We start from the raw sequence: 12,980 nt of genomic DNA, 5'->3' as shown, positions 1-12,980 counted from the left end.
TTCAGTTCATTTTCACATCCATTTGCATTTTCCCTTGAAAAAGTCCACATGAAGATTCACAGTTCACACACATTTCTTTCGATCTTTGTGTGCAATTTTGTCCAATATCGTTTTTGCAAGCAATTTCCCCAACTATGTTGCTTTGCATACTATTTCCATATAGTTGTGCACACTTTTTCATTGGATAACTGCAGCACAAAATTTGGGGAAATGAGAATTCTGAAGGGTATCTTATTAGTACAGGAAGTGTGAATTGGGTCATTCGTATCAACTTCACCCCCATCCCTACTCAGAAGTAAATCCTACTGTATTCAACTGGGCTAATTCACAAATAAACTTGGGATTGCAGCCACACAACCCCTAGCTTCTTCTTTTTGTTCCTACTTTGTTCCTACTTCTTCTTTTCCAGATGCCTGTTTTGCCTTGGATCTTACCCAGCCACTGGTAAACCTGAGGTCAGGCAACTTGGCTAAGCCCTTCTCAGTCAACAGCTCCACCTCCCTACATGCTAGATGGGTCATCTTGGAAGAAGAAGAAAGAGGCCCATTCATTGGGAAACAGAAGGTTGACTTCAAAGCAACTCTCACAGCAGCCTGCCCAAGTTTGGGTGGGTGGGGAAATCAATATCACCATCGTGTATCTGTGAAAAATGCTTTATTGTGGATTAGACAAGGCATATGTTGTTGAAGAGGCATTTACTGAAATATGAGTTCTTGATGAGAGTATACTCGCCATCCTGGCTTGAACTTTCTGCAAGGTGTCGCCCCAGACCTGAACTGGCTTTAGGGTTGAGTTTTAATGCGCCTCTGCCTAGTTACCACCTGCTTCCTGTTTAACAGAGCCCATTGAAACTAAACATGGGCACAACTGGAAGACAGGCGTGTACTTCCTTGCAGTAATCTGGAGCTGCCACATTCACTGCAATGTGCAAATGAAGCTCCAAGCACAGACTGCCTTGTTCATTGCAACAGAGACAGCCAACCTACATGTACAAAGAATGGAAGCACAGATTTTCTCCCTCCAGAAAAATGAATGGATCTTTGTGTAGGTGTTTGTGTAGACCAGAGCTCCCACAACCATCAGGCATTGAGGAGCATGGCAAAATAATTTCAAGGGACCACAACGATCATCTAGTCCAACCCCCTGCAATACAGAAATCTTCCACCCGGTGCGGGACTCAAACCCACGACCCTAAGATTAACAGTCTTGTGTTTTGCCAATTGAGCTATCCCTCAGCTGCCCCTTCTCCAAAAATGGATTTTAGGGCTGTATATAAAAAGAAACGTAGAATTGCGAAAATAAATACTTCTATAAAATGAAGAGGAATAAAACTATCCAACCTGCGTGTGTGTGTGTTTTGGGTAAATAATAAAGTTGCAACCTGGCACCGAAAATTATAAACTGTTGGCATTGAAGTGCCAACCCAGTGAAGGTCATTTCTTTTGGGCATACAGTGGTACCTCGGGTTACATATGCTTCAGGTTAAATATGCTTCAGGTTACAGACGCCGCTACCCAGAAATATTACCTCAGGTTAAGAACTTTGCTTCAGGATAAGAACAGAAATCGTGCTCCGGTGGCGTGGTGGCAGCAGGAGGCCCCATTAGCTAAAGTGGTGCTTCAGGTTAAGAACAGTTTCAGGTTAAGAACGGAACAAATTAAGTATTTAACCCGGGGTATCACTGTACATCAAATGTAATTTTCCTGCAAATGAAATAGACTTCCTCTGATGACCTGGGTGCACAGGCATTAAGAATTCAAGCCATTCCCCCCCCCCCCCACAACTGAAGTCAACGGGACTTGATGGATTTACAACCCCGTCCATCTAGATGGACAGGTCTGTGGCTTGGCCTTAATGAAAGGACTCCTGCCCTTTGCACAACAAGCCGTTCCAGGAAGGCCACCAGGAACCTTTCTCACAACAGAAATCACTTCTGTATGAGCATAATTCCACATCTAGTTCACCAGACCTTGCTTCGCTTGAATTTCAGGCCTCTGGGGCATGGTTTCAGAGGGATGTCTGCCACAGGCTACGCACATGCAGAACTGAAGAAACACAATCTGCTCACTCCTCTGTGTGAAAATCACCATTTGTGTGTCACAAAGGTTTCCTTGTCTCTCTTTCTGCTCCTTCAGACTGGCCCTGGCCAGAAGGTCAAGCCCTTGAAACGCAACTATTGGAATGGATTTCAAAACATCCCCCCTCAGAGGAATCAGTCTCCACATGCTCAGAAATATAGACCGGAGACTTTTTCAAAGCAAAAGGGGTGGTTAAAACTTATCTGTGAACTGGAGCAGCCCTGTTTGTTTTTGCTCTGGTGTACAAGTCCAGAGATCCAGGTTCAAATCTCCACTCAGCCCTAAAGCTCACTAAAGTGACCTTGAGCCAGTAGCTTTCTCTTGGCCTAACCTACCTCACAGGGCTGTTGTGGGGATAAAATGAGGAAGGGGAGCAACTTATATGCTACCTCGAGCTCTTCGGATGAACATTTGAATCCTCAATAACCAGTATGCACAACCCTTCTCAACCCACACACTTATGTGTTTTGCAACATATGTATTTCTATAAGTGTCTGGTTTTTGTTCTGCTACTGTTCTGCTTGTGAAAGGATTATTCAAACAGCCAGTGCAAACAATGGCAACAGGGGCAAATGTGAGGCTCTGCCTAAGCTACTGGTGGGGCCAGAAAGGAGAAACATTAAGAAGGGAGCCTCATGCAGGAGACAGAAATATCAGCATAAGAGTTTCCTTATGAAGCCTGGAGGAGTAGGATATTCTGAGTGGTTTACCCAATGATTTCTAAAAACAGTAGCTTCGTACGTACGCAACCTTTTCTTCTAGGACTCCCATGTCTTTCACCGCTGCATGGTAGGCAGTTCTTTTGGACATCTTTACTACATGCCTAGACCAGGGGTGGTCAACCTGTGTGGCCCTCCAGATGTTGTTGGACACCTCCTGTCATACCTGATCAATGGCCATTGCTGGCTGGGGCTGATGGGAGTTGGAGTCCTACAACATCTGGAGGGTCACAGGTTAGCCATCCCTGGTCTAGACATTCCCCAGACTCTTATTATGACTACCATGGGACTTCAGGAAGCCCATTTCAACAACTACCAAATAAAGGGGTTGAGAGGTAACAGCTACCCCATACCGTCCAACGTTTCTCCGATGAAAATAGGGACATCCTATTCTATTATTTAAGGGACGCAGGGGGCGCTGTGGTCTAAACCACAGAGTCTAGGGCTTGCCGATCAGAAGGTCGGCGGCATAGCTGTCAAGTGTCCCTTATTTGAAGGGACGGTCCCTTATTCCAGCGCCATGTCCCGTTGCTGTCCCTTATTGATGGATGTCCCTTAAATGATGTCCCTTAACTTTCAAAGGAAGCAGCTCCTCTCCTTCCCTCCCTGCCGGCCAGGGAGGAGGGAGGTTCCAACTGTGTTGCTTGGCTGTGTTGCTCACCCAATAAGAAGTCTAAGAACGACTGGGGAGGTGAAGCTTGCATGCCTTGTGTGTGGCTAGTTAATGCAAGCTGAGCGGTTTTTTGAATTCTGGACGCCATTTTGTTGCATGTGCTGCTGCAAACTTTGCAGTGCAAAGCCAGGCCGAGGAACAATCTTAAGTTGAGGCTGCATAGGCCTTGTGGTGCATGTGATTCAGATTCTATTCAGTTGAACCTCTGGTTACAAAGTTGGTTGGACCGTGTTCTCGAAGCTACCAGCATGAGTTTGACCAGACTGCAGGAGTACAGGAAGACTGGAGTGCCTGGAACAAGTGAGGCTGCAGGTCCCTTATTTTGGCTGCTGGTCCCTTATTTTCAAGGCTGCTGGTCCCTTATTTTCAAATCTGTAAGTTGACAGCTATGGTCGGCGGTTCGAATCCCCGCAACAGGGTGAGCTCCCGTTGTCCGGTCCCAGCTCCTGCCAACCTAGCAGTTTAAAAACCCATCAAAGTGCAAGTAGATAAATAGGTACCGCTCCGGCGGGAAGGTAAACGGCGTTTCTATGCGCTGCTCTGGTTTTGCCAGAAGCGGATTAGTCATGCTAGCCACATGACAGAGTGTTCCGATCTGGTGGAACACTCTGTCACAAGAGACTAGGGCCCTGCGGGACTTGACATCTTTCCGCAGGGCCTGCAAGACAGAGTTGTTCCACCAGGCCTTTGGCCAGAGCACAGCCTGACCCCCTCTCTCGGCAATCTTCGCGGAGCTCTGGCCCAATGGTTGCCAGTGGCTTGATTTGAATTAATTTTATAATGAATGATTTTAGAGTGTTGTGTTGTGTTGTACTTTTGTACTGTTTTATTGTTGTTAGCCGCCCTGAGCCCGGCTTCGGCTGGGGAGGGCGGGATATAAATAAAATTTATTATTATTATTATTATTATTATTATTATTATTATTATTATTATGACCCGGAAGCTGTACGCTGGCTCCCTCGGCCAGTAAAGCGAGATGAGAGCAACCCCAGAGTCGTCCGTGACTGGACCTAATGGTCAGGGGTCCCTTTACCTTTACTATTCTATTATTATCATTATTATTATTATTATTATTATTATTATTATTATTATTATTATTATACTATTTATACACAGCCCATCTGACTCAGTTGCCCCAGCCACTCTGGGCGGCTTCCAACATATATAAAAACATAATAAAACATTAAACATTAAAGAACTTCTCCATACAGGACTGCCTTCAGATGGGTCAGGGGTCAGATAACTCCATAACCGCCAACATTTCTCCGATGAAAATAGGGACATCCAAAGGAAAAGAGGGACATTCTGGGATCAAATCAGAAACCAGGATGACGTCTGTAAATCTGGGACTGTCTCTGGAAAATAGGGAAACTTGGAGGGTCTGCTACACTGAGCCTGGAAACATCTATCCTGAGTGTTCCAGTTTGAACCTATGGTGTGCCTGTTCTAGTTTATGAATGTGAAAGGTCACCCAAAGCAGTGACAAGGCTACAAGGGAGATGCCACCCAGAATTGTCTCCGGCACTAAGCGGAGGAGACGTTCACATTTGGAGTTAATGATTTCAGATATCACAAAAATAAACGCAATATGTCCATCTGTTACAACTTGGCAGGCACCAGCTTTATGCAAATGATGTGCAAAACCTGTTAATTACAATTAGCTCAAATATACAAATTAGATGCCGGCACCTGGATATCGTATGTTGCCAATGTGGTTCTCAGAGCTGTTCACCCCTGATCTAAAGGGACCGGCAGCAGAAGTCTATACAACTTATGGAAACATGTATTTGGATTTAGCCTTGCGAAAGTGACTTCTAACAAATCTGTCTCACTCAGACATGTCTTTCTTCCCCATCATCTCCTCTGCAAGCTTCTTTCGGACGTCAAATCCAACAAGAGCCAAAGCATCAATCAGATTTTCCCTCGAGCCGTCGCCAGGAAAGAATGTCTACTGGTGTGGGTATTGTTATAGCTAACCTACATCTGTTTTCTTAAAATTAAAAACAGCAACAGCATTTTCACATTTAGAAAATGAGATACAAATCCACTGAATTAATGCATTTATTTTTAAAAGGGTAAGAAAGGTAAAAGCTGTTATATTGCTTGACTTCCAGATTATGCATTAATTAAATTGATTTAATTAATTTCTTAAATTATTATGGTGCAGCTAAATCATCAAATCAACCCCATGGTCCTTAATCTGTAACTACACACACACGCTGGACTCCAACAACTTAAACATTCCTTAGTTTTCTTGCTTTCTCAACACGGTTGTTCATTTTATAATCCCAACCTGCTCCTATAACTTTCTTATCAGGTCTGTTTTACTTGGTCTTGCACTTTCCCCTTAGTTTTTAGCATATCCTATCATGACCATCATAGGAATGCATAATACCCACACTTGGTAGATCGTTAGGATGCTATATTTTACATAATTAAATGAACAAAGCAAAGTGTCCATCTGAAATGCATCTTTAAGCATATTGATCACCATATGCTAAAAGCTCGCAGCCTTCTGGCATCGCCATCCAATCTGATATAAATCTTCCCTGACCAAGTGCGTTGCCTTGAGGTCAGATTCGACATTGGCTTTACCCAAAATAAATTATTTGCGTTAAAACTATTGCCTCAGTTACCCTCCACATTCTACTTTTATTATGACACCATGTAATTCCGTTTTAATCAGTAAACTTGTTAAAAGCACGCAATTGACTCAATTGCAAAACTCTGAATAAGTGGCTAATGTGTAGGGCAATTGAAGTTTTGTTTTGGTTACCTCAGTGGCGGTTCACCGTTACCATAGTTCCTTGAATTACAAAGCAATAAGGGCAGGTCTCGGCCCAGGTCATTTGTGTGAAAGACTTGTGCCAACAACAGTCAATTTTTTTGTATGACAGAAGAAAACAGGATTAGGAGCTGCATAGGGAGGGTTAGGAATAGTAGTCTAATTAAATGTATCAGGCAAGGACCCTAGAAATTACATCCTGATTTCTAGGCACTGCCTGTGGAGATACTGGGTGATCTGTATGCAGAGCAGGGAATCCTGCAAGGACTGGAATCAGACATCAAATAAAAGGAAGAAGTGGAAGCTAGAGGCATCTAAATCAGTAGGTTTTGAGCTGTGCTTTGAGATCTTTTGGGGAGCAGCCACAGATAGGCTCCTTGCCAAATGTTGTGGTGCTCTATTTAGACCAAGGTTCCCCAAACTTGGGTCTCCAGCCGCTTTTGGACTACAATTTCCATCATCCCTGACCAGAGGTCCTGCCAGTTAGGGATGATGGGAGTTGTAGTCCAAAAACAGCTGGCAACCCAAGACTGGGAACCAAGTTTGTGAACCAAGTTTGTCCAAGGTACTGGACAGTCAGCATCAGGAAACATAGTGAGTGATGAGGGCAGCTGTCGCCAGGGGTGGACTTTTGATAACATGGTGCCCTGAGCGAGGACAACATTTGCCCCCTACTTTAATATTTCTTATTTTCACAATAATTCTTTTTGGTACAGTTGCATTTTTATGGATCTTCTCAGTAGGTGCCCGTATTAATATAGGATTATTATTATTATTATTATTATTATTGTTATTATTATTATTATTATTATTTTGCTCCCCTTTGGTTCAGTACCTTGTGCAGGGGAGACACCCACACTGCCCTAAATCTGGTGCACCTCTTACACAGTTCCTCAAATATGACCCAGTGTCTGGTGAAAATTATTATCCAAAAGCACAGCAAGGGCTATTTTGGGTTAAGTAGAATGTTAGCTAGGTCTACAAGAGAGCAAGATGGCTGCTACCAAGCATCCTCAAAGGAAGTCTTTATTTCCTCCTGTCTTCTCCCCTAAGGCCTTGTGCCTCTGAAGGCATTGCTTCATCCAGAGAAAGGAGCTTCCACCTACAATTTATTGCTATTAGGGGCACAGTAGACGTTACATACAAATGCGTGTAATAAATCTTTCTATCTGACAAATAACTGGGGGTGGGGGGGAGGCTGCTTAATCCTTTCCCCACCAGCCATTTCCCTGCTGAACATAGTATCTCCCTCTCACCCCACTCACCAGCTTCTTTCTCATGGACTCATATAATTTTAGGAGAGAAGAGACCCCTGTGGGGTTCCATATACAGGCAAATGGGCATGTAATTCGATGAAGCTGCATTTTAATGTTTTAATGTTGTACAGTATTTTAATCTTGTTTTTAAGCTGTATTTCAATCAATTGTTATTATATTTGGTGTTAGTCACCCTGAGCCCGGTCTTGGCTGGGGACATAGCTGTCAATCGTCCCTTATTTGGCGGGACAGTCCCTTATCCCAGGGCCATGTCCCGCTGCTGTCCCTTATTGATGATGTCCCTTAAATAAGCTACTGAAGGTAATGGGGCCCTTTCTATGTCCAGCTGTGCTTTGTCAACAACAAATTGTTGATGTTTTTGTGTGTTGAATATATGCTATATGGTAATTTATGGACCTAATAGGTATCTAAAGCCATTTTCATGCAACAAAATATGTATTTTATCAAAGTAATTGTTGATCCCTTATTTTGGCTGCTGATCCCTTATTTTCGAAGCTGCTGGTCCCTTATTTTCAAATCTGTAAGTTGACAGCTATGGCTGGGGAGGGCGGGGTATAAATAAATTTCATTATTATTATTATTATTATTATTATTATTAACTCTACAGGTGAACAGCAGCTAGAGGCTGGAGCAGAGAAAGGGACCTTCCCCTCCACAGCTCATCTGATACAAATCCCAGCCTCCGAAGGCTGTGTTTCCCTGATGAAACGCTCTAGTTTTCATTAGGAGCATTTAGCTCACCCTTAGTTGGCCTAGAAATGGGGGTCAATTGTGATGCAACAGTGCTCCTTGCCATTTGCTTTCTTCGTAAGGAAAAACTCTGGTGCAGATTTACCAGATCCTGCCCCTCTGAAAACACCCAGTGAGGAGGAAGTCACTTTGATGTATAAAAAGAAAAAGAGGGGGAAAGAAGGAATGAGACCCAAATGTTTATTTTGCAACTAGAGTATATGTATACCAGCAGGACAATGGTGTGGCAAATGGAAAGTTCTGATAGAGTTGAGATGAAAAACTGAACTTTCCATCTCAATAAAGATAGGACACGGTATTACCTCCTATCAATCTGAAAAATGCTGGGGCAATTGTCATCCATCTTTCACTTGGAATTGTTGTGGGGTGGTGGGGAGGGGAGGTTGGATAAGAGATATCAGAAATTTGACCCTCACAGAACTGACAAAATGTGTTGTTTGCTCAATTGAAAGGAAGAGGTTGGAAAACAGGGTGGGCCATTATGTCTCCTAAACTCCAAGGAGCTGCCCTGAAGGACATGAACAGTAAAGAATTGCCCACAAATTCTAACTTTAGGGTTGCCATATTTCAAACCGTAAAAATCCAGACAGTTGTTGAGCTTTTTTTAGTTTTGCCCAAAGTGGTTGATGGTTGAGCTTTTGGGGCAAAACTGCTAAAGAAAAGAATGCTGTTTTTGAGCTATTTTTATTTTTAAAAGGCACTGCCGACATCGGCTGCCGTACGTCCGGATTTTCCAGGACATCAGTGCCGATTTCCACCTTGACAATACTGCTGACTGCAGTATTCTGGATATATCCGGCCAAATCTGGATCCTATAACTTAGAACTTTTCTGTTTTACAACAAAGGCAAATGTGTCCATTTCACTGTGAACTTAGTCATGCTGAGAAGGTTGGGCCATAGCAGAAAAACGGAGGAGGAGGAGGAGGAGAGAGCTCTTAAATCATACGTAGTTGGATATGGAATGCCTTTCAAGTTCTTGAGATAATGGGCAGCATTCAACTAAACAAGTTTGTGAGCAGAATGACTTTTCCTCATTGGAGGGAGGGTGGGACTTTCCCTCCCCTCCTCCCCCTGTGCACACCATGCCATCTCCCAATCTGCTCTGGAGGATTGGAGAAAACCCCAGAACATATTTAGATGGGGGGAGGGGGGTACCCAGTCCATAGACTCATAGAGTTGGAAGGGACCACAAGGGTCATCTAGTCCAACCCCCTGCAGTGCAGGAATCTCACCCAACATGGGGCTCGAACCCGCGACCTTGAAATTAAGAGTCTCGTGCTCTGTCAACTGAGCTATCGCGCCTGGCCACGGTGCAAGCAAAAGTTGTTCTGCGACTTAGAAGTACGTTGAACATGACCCATTCAGTTCAGGAATGTCCCTCCTATTGTATGCCTTGAAACATTGGGGGGGGGGTAAGGCTCCTCCATCAGCAGAGGCCAGCAGAGGTGGCTAAGGCTGCGTGGAGGGGACATCTCCACCCCCATCCAAATCCCAGCTCTGGCACAGGTGATCAGAGGTTTGGATTGCTCTGCAAGAAAAGGGGTGCTTTTTTTACAGACATTCCCATTTTCACTACGCCATGTCCCAGACTTGCTCAGCAAAGAGCCCCAGCAGGGCCAGTTCCAGAGGGCCAGCTCAGGAGTCAGTGGGTCCTTTGCTGGCCTAGCTCAGCCACCTGTCCAGCATACAAGATGCTGTCTTTTGGGGGCTCCAGCGACTACCAGCGGTAACTTCCACCCACCTATTGGGGTCAGGGAAGCACAGATTCAGAGTCAGGGTTGCTTTGTAGTTAAAACCACAAACTGTGGGTGGCATTCAACATAAAGCCAAGTGGGCTATCTGTGTATGGAACAAGGCCTGCTCATACAACAAGACCTTTCCACTCTCTCCTTCCCCCAGGAGTGCTCTAGACCTGCTCTGGGGATTCCCCCAACCTGCCACCACAGATTTAGAGGTGCAAGGGGAAAGCCCTGTTGCATGAGTGAATCTCATTCCATGCACACAACAACTTAGTTGAGTCCCACTCAAGTAAGAGTAACCCTTCATTAGTGGGTTACACTCAACTAACTTATAAAGTAACTCATAATGGACCCAATGAATTTAAGGGATCTAAGTTAGTCATAAGGGACACTGGTGGTGCTGTGGTCTAAACCACAGAGCCTAGGGCTTGCTGATTGGAAGGTTGGCAGTTCAAATCCCCGTGATGGGGTGAGCTCCTGTTGCTTGGCCCCAGCTCCTGCCCACCTAGCAGTTCGAAAGCACGTCAAGTGCAAGTAGATAAATAGATACTGCTTCGGCAAGAAGGTAAACAGCATTTCCATACGCTGCTCAGGTTCGCCAGAAGTGGCTTAGTCATGCTGGCCACATGATCCGGAAGCTGTCTGCGGACAAACCACCAGCTCTCTCGGCCTATAGAGCAAGATGAGCACGCAACCCCAGAGTTGTTTGCAACTGGACCTAACGGTCAGGGGTACCTTTACCTTTACCTTTTTAAGTTAGTCATGGTGATTAATTTTAATGAGTCTTTTTTTCTTTTTTTAAAATTTTTTATTTATATTTTTCAAGCTTATACAGTTCACTAATTTTACAATCATTTTGATATTTCAAAGCTTGACTTCCTTCCCCCTCCTTCTGTGGTTCCTTAATTTAAATATCTTCTACATATCCAAATTAACTTAATTTGCTCATTTATTCATCTTCTTTAAATATATACTCTTATGAAGCTGCAGGTTATTACAATAATCCTGCCAATGTTCTTATCCGTTTACAATTTAAAGTCAAACTCATGTTGCGTCCACTTCAGGTTACGTGTTTTTGTGTTGAGTACGGGAACGGGTTACTTCCGGGTTTTGCCACTCGCGCATGCGCAGAAGCGCTAAATCGCACTGTGCACGTATGCAGAAGCGCTAAATCGCGCCACGTGCGTGCGTAGATGCAGCGCTTCGCCTCACGTCAGTTCCGTGTTACGGACGGGCCTCTGGAACAGATTCCGTCCGTAACACGAGGTTCCACCGAACAGTGGTACCTCAGGTTACAAACACTTCGAGTTAGAAACTCTGCTAGCCCGGAAGTAGTACCTCAGGTTGCGAACTTTGCCCCAGGATGAGAACAGAAATCGCACACCAGTGGCGCGGCGGCAGTGGGAGCCCCATTAGCGAAAGCACGCCTCAGGTTAAGAACGGTTTCGGGTTAAGAACGGACCTCCGGAACCAATTAAGTTCGTAACCTGAGGTACCACTGTATCTGTAAATATTCAATAAACCATTTCCATTCTTTTATTTTTAAAAAAGTTATCTTGATGAGTTTATTCCGAGAAAACATTTGTTCAAAACAACCCCTATGCGCTGGCCACCCCTAACTCAAAGCTAAACTATAACCCTACTGGGTGAAGTTAAGGAATTCACTATGTCTCACCTCCTGCAAGTATAATATGGAGATAGTCCTGCCCAACCCCCGTAGAGCTTTAAAGATTATTGATGTATACAAAACACTTTATGGACTACATTTGGTATGGGGAACTTTTGGCTCTCTGGATGTAGCTGAACTACAACTCCCATCAGCCCCAGAAAGTATGGCAATAATGATGGGAGTTGTAGTTCAGCAACATCCAGACGGCCAAAGATTCCCCACACCACAGGTAGTCCATAAAGTGTTTCATATGGTCATTCTAACCAAAAGATACACAACTAGACCTGAAATTCATAGAACATACTGCTACATTCAAAACTATTGAATGCAAAGTGAAAATACAAAAAGGAGGGTCTCACACTCAGATCTATGGGTAGTTGCGAGTGCCCTGTGAAACTTCACCCTTCTCCTTTCAAACATGAATGGGTGGACAGTATAAAGTAAAAGCCGAACTTCAGGATGAAATGAAGTGTGGAGCCTAAAGCAAGTTTTCTTTTGATGCTTGCCGAATGGTTTCGGCTATCTGGTATCTGAGTTTTGGGTCCCAACCTATTCCGAGAGAATCATCCCTTCTGAGCCCCTCATCCATCTCTTAAGCAGTAATGAAAGCAGATGACATCTGTATCTAGGAGCCCATGAGCTGTAGGGCAAGTCCTTTAAGCTTAGTGAGCTTAATGTGGGTGAACCGTCTTGCAGGCACTTCACAACATAGACTTCGTCAAGCTGGCGCCCGGCAGACGCTCTGAACTACAACTCCCACCAGCTGGCTGGGCCTGAGGGGAGTTATAGTCCAAAACATCTGCAGGGCGCCAGCTTGACAAAGGCTGCCGTAACATCTTTCCAGCTCTCTGCACTTGTCTATTCCAACTTTCACATCACTGCTCTTAGCATAGATTACACAGCTTCACCGGCTTACAAATTCAGGGCTTTAGTCTGCCAGGAGCATAGTAGGAAGGCTCCTAAGCAAAGGTAAGGGCAGTACATGTTCCCTGGGATCTGCAACTCATCACGGGACATGAAATGAATGCACAATCTGAGCTGCACTTTGCTCTCTTGTCCGTGTGTGTGTGTGTGTGGACAACAGCACCCTGCATGTCAACAAACAAGACAGGACATGCTGCAACCATGCACAGCACCCCATCTTCAAACTTGAAGCCACCTAGTGGCACCCTCTTAAGAATCCTGCATTCGCCTGCTTGGTCTTCCTGGCCCCACTGTGTGGGAATGTGCGCTCATTGCTAGGAACTCTTGAACGCACAGGCGTCTGGAAGCCTCAACTCTCTGCTTCC

The 12,980-nt window shown here is 44.6% G+C and overlaps 1 protein-coding gene across 2 annotated transcripts in view; it reads right to left on the bottom strand.

The window, feature by feature from the left end:
• The window catches only part of ST6GALNAC2 (ST6 N-acetylgalactosaminide alpha-2,6-sialyltransferase 2), a 40,419-nt gene that overhangs the window by 26,090 nt on the left and 1,349 nt on the right, over positions 1-12,980 (bottom strand). The gene's annotated exons all lie outside the window — the stretch shown is intronic.

Source organism: Podarcis bocagei (assembly GCF_964188305.1).
Source record: "Podarcis bocagei genome assembly, chromosome: 2".
NCBI lineage: Eukaryota > Metazoa > Chordata > Lepidosauria > Squamata > Lacertidae > Podarcis > Podarcis bocagei.
Note: the sequence above shows the minus strand (reverse complement) of the source record. Positions and strands in the feature narration are given on the sequence as shown.